At 36.7% G+C, this 12030-nt stretch overlaps 1 protein-coding gene across 1 annotated transcript in view; it reads right to left on the minus strand.

The window, feature by feature from the left end:
* Positions 1 to 12030, minus strand: part of LOC129940919 (uncharacterized) — a 480879-nt gene that overhangs the window by 260930 nt on the left and 207919 nt on the right. The window lies entirely within an intron of this gene.

The following is a 12030-nucleotide window of genomic DNA, read 5'->3' on the forward strand; positions in this document are numbered from 1 at the left end:
ATACAACTGATGTACAGTAATCTATATCTAAAAGGTCTAAACACAATATTAACATGTGGTTGGTAACTTGACCCCAACCAATTATATATATTGAACCAAATACATTGCGCTTATGGTCAACTATAATGTCCTTTCGATCAATCAGACACTTTCAACTTTGTTGCTTTGACTCATGGCCCTGCTTCTACTGGTGGCTTGTCTAAGGTTGATATGAAGGAAGTCGAAGGGTATACCTTCGTGCAGTGAGAAAGAAAGGGACAAAACACAAATTTTGGTTTGCAAAGGACATATGAATAATTGAAATTATGCTGATGATGATGTGTTGATTTTGATAATGGCTTGAATGGTTATACCACCTAATAATAATTTAAATTGCTTTCGATGGAAAAGTTGTAAGTTGAACGGAATTATGATTGAATATTAATATTTTGTATAGCTGTGAATGTTGTCTACCTTCTGTTTAGAAACAATAATTCAAAAGGACGAAACACAAAGAAGAATTGTTTTGTCCTTTAAGAACGTTAGTGATGTGAATTAACTTTTTCAATATTATCTATTCAAAATTTTACCTTTTTACCTTTACCTGGTTGATAAAGGATGTTATAAAACTCCAATATTGAAATTAGAAATACCACATTTCATTTTAAATTTTATGAATTAAGTTTTTATTAGACTGCGGACCTTTTGTTTTATCACTTTTCGTACGAGTTTTCTCTCATGGGACTTATGATAAGTTAAAAAAAAGTCAATTTTGTAAGAGCTTGAGATCTTTAAATACTAATTCAAGACAGAAATTGTTGGAATGCAATTTAATTATTATAACCTTTGCAATGCTTAACGTGGTCTTATTGGAACCAAATGTCGAATATGTTTAGCTGCCTTATGTTTGAAAATAAAAACTTAGTCAGCATGGATCGATAACTCTTGTGATTTCCCGTAGGGGTAGCTCTTTCCTTATTTCGAAAAATATAAATAAGAAAAACTTAATGAGAAGTTAACTTCGTGGCACAAGAAACGCAAAGCAAACATTTAAACAATTTGATTGTTGTTTCTAGAGTTGAACAAAACAATATGCATTGCCAAACTTAATTAAACAGAAAAATTGTCAAAAACGTAGTTCTTTGTTTTTTTTTGATTCATACAAAAATATTGAGCTGTATTTTTGTATTCCTTTTAATGTTACGTTTAAAATTGATTTATTTGATTTATCCGCCATGTGGATATATGGTATTTGAATAAATAAAAAATCCACCATTATCCTTCTGATTTTGACCGATAATCAATTCTGAAACGTAAAACATTTAAATGATTAGTGCGACTCTTCAGCAAAGCGAAATATCCATTGATTTTGTAAGACCTGTCTTGATATCTTGGATCTTAAGACCTCTCTTGAAATTTCAAGATATCACTTTAAATTGTCAGACTTAACTTGATATTTGAAAAATCCATTGAAATTTAAAAACCTTACTTGATATTTTCCTACTTTCCTTCCAGACCAGCCTTGATATTTGAAGAACTCCTTTGATACTTCCAGGACTCCTTTAATATTTCATGAGATTCGTTTGCAGTTCAAAACCTTTGTTATAATCTTAAGACGTCTCTTGATATTTCAAGACCTTAATAGATACCTTTAGACCTCCCCTGATATTTTCAGACCTCCCTTGATAGTTCTAGATCCTTTTTGGAATTTACTTATTTACTTACTTAAGGTGACGCTACAGTCCGGGGTGGACCTGGCCCTCAACAATCATGAGTATCCAACCAGCTGAGTCACGATCTTCCTCTACTGCAGCGTCCATCCATTCAATTTGCTCTACATGAACGAGCCATCTAAATCGTTAGACTTTAATTCTGTTAATTAGGTCATTGTGACTGTACAGCCCGTACAGTTCGTCGTTATATCTTTTCCTCCATTCTCCATCTATGCAGCTGGAACCAAAAATCACCCGACAAATTTTTTCCTCGAAGCATCCTAACACGCTCTCATATGTCTTTGACAGGGTCCAGGCCTCAGCACCGTAAATGAGAACCGAGATGATGAGTGTCTAAAAAATGATAATTTTAGATGCTCGAGAGAGGACTTTACTACTCAATTGCCTCCTAAGTCCAAAGAAGCAGCGATTTGCAAGAGTTATTATTCTTTTGATTTCAGCGCTGGTGTCGTTGTCTGAATTTTAAGCGGAGCCTAGGTAGACAAAGTCGTCAACTACCTCAAAGTTATAGCTGTCTATGGTGACGTTTGGTCCAAGACATCCAAGACAAGACGTCATCGTTCAATGTCCTTTTTTGATGACAGCACAGGGTCTAGCCCTCATTGACCACTAAACCCATCTTCTTCGCTTCCGTCGCAATGCTCAAAACGCTCCACTGACATCACGCTTTGATCTTACAATTATGTCAAGATCATCTGCGTATCCGAGTAATTGGATGGACCTTTGGAAGATTGTGCCTCTAGTGTTGTCGGTTGAGTTTTGCACAATTCTTTCCAGAACGATGTTGAAGAAGTCGCATGACAGTGCATCGCTTTGTCTAAAACCTTTTTTGACATCAAATGCATCGGTAAGATCTTTTCCGATTTTGATAGAGTAGCGTGCATTCTCCATCGTCATTCTGCACAAACGGATAAGTTTGACAGGAATGCCAAAACTAGACATTGCTCTGTAGAGCTCTTCCCTATAGATGCTGTCATACGCGGCTTTAAAATCGATAAAGAGATGTTGGGTATCGATTTGAAGCTCCTGGGTTTTTTCCAAGATCTGCCGTAATGTGAATTTTGGTCAATGGTGGATTTTCCTGGTCTGAAGCCACATTGATAAGAAATTATAAGGTTGTTGACGAACAGCTTCAGATGTTCATATAATACGCAATGTTAAAGAGACTGATTCCTCTGTAGTTGGCGCAATTCAGAGGATCTCGTTTCTTATGTATTGGGAAAACTATGCTGAGATTTTACTTATCGGGCATGCTTTCTTCCGACCATATTTTGCAGATGAGTTGGTGCATTCTCCCTACAAAGTCATCGCCTGCTGCTTTGAATAATTCGGCAGCAATGCTGTCAGCTTCAGCAGCTTTGTATCACTTCAGTTTAGTCAGGCGGAATTGTTAATCCATGTTCGCCTAGGTAAAGTGGTTCTCTCTCCCTTACAGCGGAATTCATTTCGTCATCGCCGTTTTACAATTTGGAGAAGTGTTCTTTCCATATTTTGAATTTCACAGAGTTATAATTAAAAACGCCAAGAAAACACCGTTTAGGTCGTTTGGTGCTCGTTAACCATTATCCGGCCTTATTTCTTCAAAGTTTAAGAAAGTGTGTTGAAAATTATGGAAAAAGGTCTACAAAACTTCTGTTCTCAACCACAGAGCGGACAATACCACACTGCAGCAGCTCAGAAATGAAGTTGTGAGGGTTTCGGCAACTGATAAAGCCTGAGCGTTCCGTATATTATTTTTATAATTAACTGACGGTGGTCTTTAAATAGATGACGGATCAGAAGATTATATCAAGGTTAGCCTTGCGGAGCAACTGGAAAAAAATATATAAAGATTGGCAAATGCCTTTGATCTGTTTTCCAAAACTGAATTAAAAGTAGAAAGTATTTTTAAGTCTTCAACAACCTCAATGAAGGGAATTGATTGATTAAGCACTTAAAAATTTAACTCGCTTTAAGGTTAACACTGCGGGTTTAAATCTAGGTCAGGTTGAATCAGGAAAAAGTTGTTTATCGATCTAATGGTCTTATTAAACTTTATCAAAAACGTCGGTAATAAAAACAAAGATATGGAAATGATTTGTAATGATACTCATGTCGTTTAAAATAAATATAAAAAGTATAGGACCTAATTGACTATTCTTGTTAATGCCAGATGAAGCATACAAATTTTGAAATATAGCGTATCTAAAGTAAATATTGGAAACTTTGTACGACATTCATTTAACGCCCTTGGTTATTAGAATTCAATTATCGTAAAATAGGCTTTTTTGCTGAAGATAATTTATGACTTGGCTTGGCTTTCAACTTTTATCTGTCAAGTCCTTTCAAGTGATGTACACTGTATTATTTCCGATTCTCGTGCACATTTTAAGTAACTAAACCAGTGGACTCAAGTTCATCAAAAAGACTGCGAATAGTCTTCTCGGTATGACTATCATGACACCTCCACACGGTTTTTTAAATTTACGAAACACTCAAAATATTGATTAAGTAGAAAACCCACTTTGTTCATGAAACAACTGTATCGTTATTGTTTTTTGTTGTGAAAGGATAAACTGATAAATGTGAAGCTACAACAATATGACGAAGTTGATAAACCCCTTTCAATAAATAACCTTTACGTAACTTCATAGGATTGAGTGATAAGCCTTCTAAAAGACATTTCTTCTCATCCTGACGACATTCGATATTTTATATATATTTTTTCAGAACTACTATTTTCACTTCATGGGTAACTAAACTTTGGAAGATGTACAAAACGTGTGTCTCTCAAAAAGCCAACTCACAACAAAAAAAAAAAAAACTTTAAGAAAACGTGATTCCCAAAGAAATTCTAGACCTATGTTAGTACTTAAAGGGCTTACCTTCCTACATAGGTACATATTCAATTTAATATTCAGCAAGTTGCGTGCCCACAAAGACCCGATAAGTACTTATACAATGCCACTGCACTGCACTGAGGTTTGTTGCTATACAAAAGTCTATGTGAACTGCCATCATGAATGACTGCACAATACAATCTTCAGGTGCTGCAATCGACAATGTGACGTGAATCGGTGATAGGTGATAGGTATACTGGTTACCGGTATAAAGAACACTGCGATGCAATGCGATGCGATTCGATTCGATGCATCGCAGCGGGTTCTCAAAGGTCTCTTTAGCTTTCCTTTTACTTTAGGTATATCCAATCCCTTTCCTTTCATAGGTATTGTGGCAAATCGTGTTCTTTCTTTGTGCATAATGTATAGACGAGTACCTTACCTGCCATCAGTGCCTTTTGCTATATAAAGTGAGTGCAGCGGACTCTACCATCAGCTACCAGCATCATTATAAAAGTTATTCCAGAAAAGAAGGCAAGGTATAGAATGCGTGCCACTTTGCTGCAAACACTTCATCCGTCTAACAAGGGAGAGTTTAAAGGCAGTCGCATCATGGTGCACCTTTCGATTATACTTCTAGAGTAGGGCCATACCGTCGTGGAAATCGTCGTCATCGACAGCGATGACATTGGCGACGACGACGACATTCGTCGGTCGACAAGGATGACTGCGGCGATCAGGCGATATGGCAGGAGTAAAATGTTCTTTCGCTGGCTTCACTGCCCATGTACACTGCACTCAGTGATGCACTATTGCGTTTGCTCCCCTGAATAAATTTCCATTGTTACCGGTCGGGTGATGCGATGATGATGGTGTCGCTTTAAAAGGTTCGCATTCACATTTGCAAAAAGACTTTGTGCGAACAGGTGGCGGACTGTCGACTTGCGGACTGCGGACTACAAACTACTGCTGACTGTGTAATCGCGTCATCGCGTCATTTCAGTCGCAATCGGAATCGTATACCAGCGTTATGCTGCGGTATGGTGACGCTGCTGAGGGATGGCGTTGGTGACGGTGAATGGTGATGTAATGACAGACACTGTCAAAGAAGTAGTTGCTTGCAACTTTAATAATATCTACAGACACTTGTCATGCTCGTAATTCCTTTTATGAATAGCTAATTGCAACCAAGCAAAGTGAGTAGAAGTATATGGGGTCAATGGATCTTCCATAAAGTAGGTATATATTGAGTACCTGTCGCATGTTTGGTCATTAAAGCCATTGCCCATTAGTAGAAAAGTATTCTTGCCATATTGCATTCGTTTTGCAGTTGTTACTTTCCCAACAAACATTCCGACAAACAAGGACTATTAAATTCCAAAGCCGATGCCATTGCGAAACTTTTGTGACAATCTTTGGGCACGGAGCTTATGAAGCACGGACACGCACAGAAATTACATACCTATATTGCAGAAGGAGCGTCGCCGTGTCGTCGCTTTGAGTGTTGTCGTTTGATGCACTGCATATTGCACATCAGAGGCACACTGCTCCAAGAATTATGCGAACATCAGAATTCATTGGCGTAGTTTACTACGACGATGATGATGTGTCTTCAACTTTTTCTTTCCTTTTCTTGGGAATTGAATAATGGCAATGTAAGTTGTCATAACTTTCAAATGATTTACTTTACTTTTTTCTTGCAAGGATTCAGAAATGGAAACTTTTAATTGCTCTGAAGAGAGAATTATTACTAATGGTGGTAAAAAACAAAAACTTTTTCAGTGAAAGAGTTGGTGCAGAAAATCACTTTATTACTATATTGGAAGATTTTATTAAGGGTGCGGTAACATAAACCGATTTTATTAAAAATGTTGTCGTAATAATATTGTTACGAAATTTATGTTGATTTAAGTATTCGTAAGGAAATAACTTGGTCTAAGTTTCGAGAAATCCGTGCAAAAAATGTTCAGGAAATTAAGGTTTAAAATCTTAAACATAAAATTTCTGGGCAGCTGATACTTTTGTAGTTGTCAGGTCTTGACTTTAAAAAAGTTAATACTATAAAAGAAATTGATGAAATTAACCCAAATAATTGTTGGAAAATTTGCAAAAGTTATGACAATTTTAACCCGTCATAAAGCTAATGAAGAGTTCTGTTCAGTGGTCTGTCACATTTTGACTTTTTACTTTTATGTCGAAGAACTCTTAAATGATAGACCTCTTACAATAGACCGAGCGTATAAATTCAAATCTCTATTCTAAAACATCGGACCATTCACTTATACTACCATCAGACAATGTCAGGGTCGATTCATCCGTTTATCGGAACAACCGATCAGATTTTTATCCTTAGGTGGTCGATTTAAAAATCTTTAGAATTTAATGTTTCAACTTAGTATCTGCTTAAAGACCTTCAGACCGCCTAAGATTTCATAGCCAAGGTTAAGCTATACAAAGCCATGAGAGAATTTGGGATCCCAAATGAATTGATACGACTATGTAGGTTGACATATGCTTAATGACAAACAGAAATGGAGACCTCAGCCGAATGTGCCACTCTCTTCAACAAAATGGGGAGGTGGCTGGCTTAAGGATTAATGCCAGTAAGACTAAGTTAATGTACACCAGCCGAAATCAACAACAACAGGTTATTGTGAGAGAAGTGGCAGTGGAAAAGGTCACCCAGTTGATCTATCTGGGAAGCTATTTGGCACTCGATGGTGGAACGGACCTGGATGTCACCAATAGAATAAATAAAGTCCGTAGTGAATTCGAAATGATTTCTACAGTTTGGAACTCCAGGAAAATTGCGCTCCGAACCAAGTTAAAGTTATTTGAGTCCAACGTAAAATCCACGTTGTTAGATGCCTGTGAAACGTGGAAGTACTCTGCTGGCATCTCGAGAAGGTTGCAAATTTTTGTCAACCGCTGTCTACATTAAATCCTGAACATCCGGTGGCCACAAACCATATCTAACGATGAACTGTGGCTCAGGACTGGGCAAACAAAAGTGGATGTTGACATCGCGCAGTGAAAGTGGCCCTGGATTGGCCATACAATGAGGAAGCCAGACGACAACATAGCAAAGCAGTGCTTTCAATGGAATCCTCAAGGTAGAAGGCGGTGTGAAAGACCAAGAGAAACATGGAGATCATCTGTCATGAAGGAAGCTAGATTCCAAAACTTGGAGACGTGGTCGCAACTGAGGTATCGTGCTAGGAATAGAGGGAGATGGAAGGAACTGGTTGCCACCCTATGCTCCAGGAAGGGTTAAAGTGCTGCTAATAGCAGCCGGAAACGAAGAAGAAGAATTTTTTTAAATCCAGAAATCTTGGTTATGTAATTACTTACGTATATGGATCATAGACTTGGGGAAAAGCACTCCAACCTTTTAGTTCGAGAGGAAGGTCTTGTGAAGATTTGTTGACAACTCATGTGAGGAAGGACTATTCCGGAGAGTCTACAATTATGAATAGGTGTAGTACCCGGGGCATGGTGGTTAGTAAGTTGGACTGTCATGCGAGAGGTCTTGGGTTCAATCCCGCCTTCGTCACTTAACGTTATTTTTAAAGGGTACTGTCTCTTGCGAGGAATTGACAAATTTTCCAAGAGTAATACTTGTCATGAAAAAGTGATTTCGCAAATTAGTCGTTTGGATGCGGCAAATAAACTGTAGCCGGACACCTAGCTCTTATATGAGTGAAGAGGAACCAGCTTGAAAATTCCCATAATAAATTGTTTGGCATGAGCTCGTAATGGGGGCAAAAGGAGATACTTGTGGTATGAGTCCAGCACTGGATTCCGGTTGTATGATTTCTAAATATTTTTTTAAATACATGTATATAAGAAGTTACCAAGTTAACAAGTTTTTTATTTAATTTTAGATTCCATATTCCAGAATGGGCAGAATCTGGCCATATTTGACACCCGTGAACATGCCACATAAAGCTATTTATGGGAGAAACATTGATTTTCTAGTTTCAACCACACGACTCTGTTTGACCTTGAGGCTTATTGAATTCAATCTAAGCCTTTTGATTTGGTATGGTATTTTGATCGTTTTCACATAACGGACAGCTCTATCGCAGCCAATGTGTCTATTGACAAATTTACATATTTTGAAATATAAATCAGGCTAAACACTTATAAATAAATAAATTCAGAATTACTTTGTATTAAATTACAAAAATCTTCCGTAAGGGTCAGATAGACTTCGGCATCAGTTTTTAACAGCCCGTCTTTTATTTTTCATCGGAAATTAGGTACAATGATAGTCTTCACAAAAAACCCACCAAATAAAAAAAAGACAAGCCTATTGATAGTCAAGGATGGTCCAAAATCAGGAAACACCTAATGATATGCTACATATTGGTGTTCTAAAAAATATATTATATCGAAAATAGAATTATAATTATTAACGGCGGGGACGAATATGCTCGAATAGGTTCACAATGAGATATTTGGACGCTGTACAAACTAGATTAAAACACCCTCCAACTTTGAATCTTCCTCCGCATACAAAACCATGTCAAAATTTTGCTCCGTTACGACGTACAGGACGGACAAACATACAAACAAACAAGCAAGCAAACGGACTTACCCATTTATAGTATAAGAATAGGATTTTGAACAAATGTTTAAATTAATAATCTAAAACGTGTGTTAATATGTAATAATATATAACAAAGGGTTTTTCAATAACGGCACCTAGATGTTGAAATGAAATAAGTCAAGCTGTGTGTGAGGTATTACAAAAATATTTTTTTAATTTGAAAGGCGCCTGTATGCCATTAAGTGTGGAATATGACGTGGGTAAATGCCCGCTTCCAATTTAAAATGACTGTTCCACATAGATCCGGTTTAATTTGAGCGATGGCCTGGCTTATGTTCACCTTAAGGGCATCGGTCGATTATGGTTAATTTGCACAGACCTGCGACTTCAAGAAACCCCGTAGAAAAAAGTCTAGCGGGGTCAAATTGCATGACATTAAAAATTCACATCACCCTTGCGAGAGATAACCTAACCCTCAAATCGTTCATGCAAATTGTCAATCGCAGCATTTGCTGTGTGGCACGTAACGTAACCTAACGTTGTTTTCAAAAAAAGTAATAACCATGATTTTTCGGCCAAAATTGGGGTATTCTTCCAAATGATTCGAAGCCCAGTCAGCCAACAAACAGTGTTGTCTCTGCTCATGAACTTTGAGCCTCTGGGTCAGTTGGATCTCGCCCGGGTGTAGGCTCAAGTCCAAATGCAAAATTCGACAAGTTGAAGTCTGCAGAAGGTCGAGTTCTTGTGCACGCCGAGGAATAGACTGCCTCGGGTTCTGCTGTATACGCTTTCACGGACCGTGGCGATGTTTTCTCCCGATCTTGCGTTCCTTGAACTTAAGGGTGTTGGCTAAACTGGTCGTATCAAATTTTTCCACCAAGCATTGAAAAATCGACTGTGAAGGGCCACCACATCTGCCGTAAAATGGGTGTAATGCGTGCAACGTTTGGGTTAACGCACACTCATTTTGATAAACTAGTTTTATCATTTGAACTTGTTGTTTAATCGATTAACTTTTCATGATTATTTGTCATAAGCAACTGAATAATAAACAAGAGATTTAACAGATGTCATAAAATACAAAAATCGGTGCCACGGGGGGTGCCAAAATCTACCCGCGTCAATTGAAATACCATTTTAAGTTTAATTATTATCTACAACTTCTACAAGAAGGAGATTGACAGCCTTTTTATTAACTTTATGGATTTAAGTACATTTCGTTGCAAAAAAGTATGAGTGTCAATAGGAGAACATTTACTCTGATAGCACTTAGGGCCATCCCTTATCATACTGGTTCAGGTTTAATCATCTTTTCGCTCTAACATTTAAACAAAATAATTGTGTGGCGTCAAAATTTTGCAGTATAATTTCGTGATCTTGTTGTTACTCGACGAGTAACCACCGATATCTTTTGATAAAATACCCTTACACTTCTTGCTTTATAGCTAGCTAAATATACCAATACTCTATGATCAATTCAAGACCTTAAAGATAGAGTTCGTGAAAATATTGAGAACATAATCACCCGATGCAAATATGTCCAATATCCTAATTTAAAGTATTAAACTTAATCTACCAATCGACGGACGAAATCACCGGACCTACTTTTTGTGACTTTTCTAACATTCTTGTCAATATATGTCGAATATTTTGCGGTTGCGAGGGATAATGTTTGTTCTTCAGTTTTTAAAAGCAAAACGAACCCCTTTTGAACAAAATTTTTTTTAATTAACTTTAAAGGGTTTTCTCCTTTCTTTATGACTTGCTCAACATGGCTCTAGTCATATCTGCATATCGTTGCCATAAATTGGCCCTATAATCTACAACAAAATTCCTCATAACTCTCCGACATAAAAGGCTTTACGAGAATTCGTAGAATTTAAATTCCACTTTTGGTGTAATGTAAAATAAAATTCGAGGAAAAACAAACGTGTCAACCACTAATTACATACAATTGATTTTTTTCAATGCTTCATCTTTCCCGTGAAATAATATTTATAATAGTAATTTATTCTTATTTTTTAATATTGACTTTTACGAATTTCGTTCTGGCATATCCCTTATTATAAGGATTAATTAAGTCAAATTAAAATTGGCATTTTAATCGTCAATCTTTTTAAAATGAGAACGCTTATTAAATTGCATTAACATGTTCAATCAGGATAAGGACATCACATCATAAGCACATATGTATATTTTATATACTCACAAAATATACCTAGTCAATAAACTCGTTTAAAGTACAATAAGTGGCCTCGTGTTGGGCGCCACTCCAATATAATGTATTTAATATAAAATAAAGAATCAGTAAGAAAACATTGGTTGGGGTTCTCTTTTTTCTTTATTTTAGCCTCAAGTACTATGTCACTTAGTAAATGAAACGTTAAATGTGCCCTATTTCATTGTGGCTTGTCGTGACGCGAGCGTACCTTACCCTAACTGCTTTATTATGGACTGATGGATAAAACGCATACGGCAACGGTGCGATTGAATCATTAATGCAATCGCAAGAGTAGGTATGTTTATATACAATATCTATACGGATACCTTTAGAAATAAAATTAAAAAAAAAAATAACAACAAAAACGGATCCAGGACAACAAGGACAATTATAAAAATAATATTCCCTTGATGTGGCAACTTTCATTTAATTGGGTCGTGTTGGATTGTTGGTTTTGAACCCTGCCCCCCATCATCAGCAAAGTCATGTTTAATTTACGGTGACACACAAATCGATTTATTTTTAACATTTTTGTATCTTATTTTTTTTTTGTTTTTGGCAACGTTGATCTTTATTTTATTTTGACTTTAAATTGAAATAGAATTGAAAAAGTACGGTGATGGAAATGATGATGTTTAGTTAAGGCACATCCAACTATAGCTAAAGCTTTGGTGTAAACATTGTATGTAAAGGGAAAATGGCGGTAATTACCGTTTCAGCATTTCC

Source organism: Eupeodes corollae, chromosome 1 (assembly GCF_945859685.1).
Source record: "Eupeodes corollae chromosome 1, idEupCoro1.1, whole genome shotgun sequence".
NCBI classification, from domain to species: domain Eukaryota; kingdom Metazoa; phylum Arthropoda; class Insecta; order Diptera; family Syrphidae; genus Eupeodes; species Eupeodes corollae.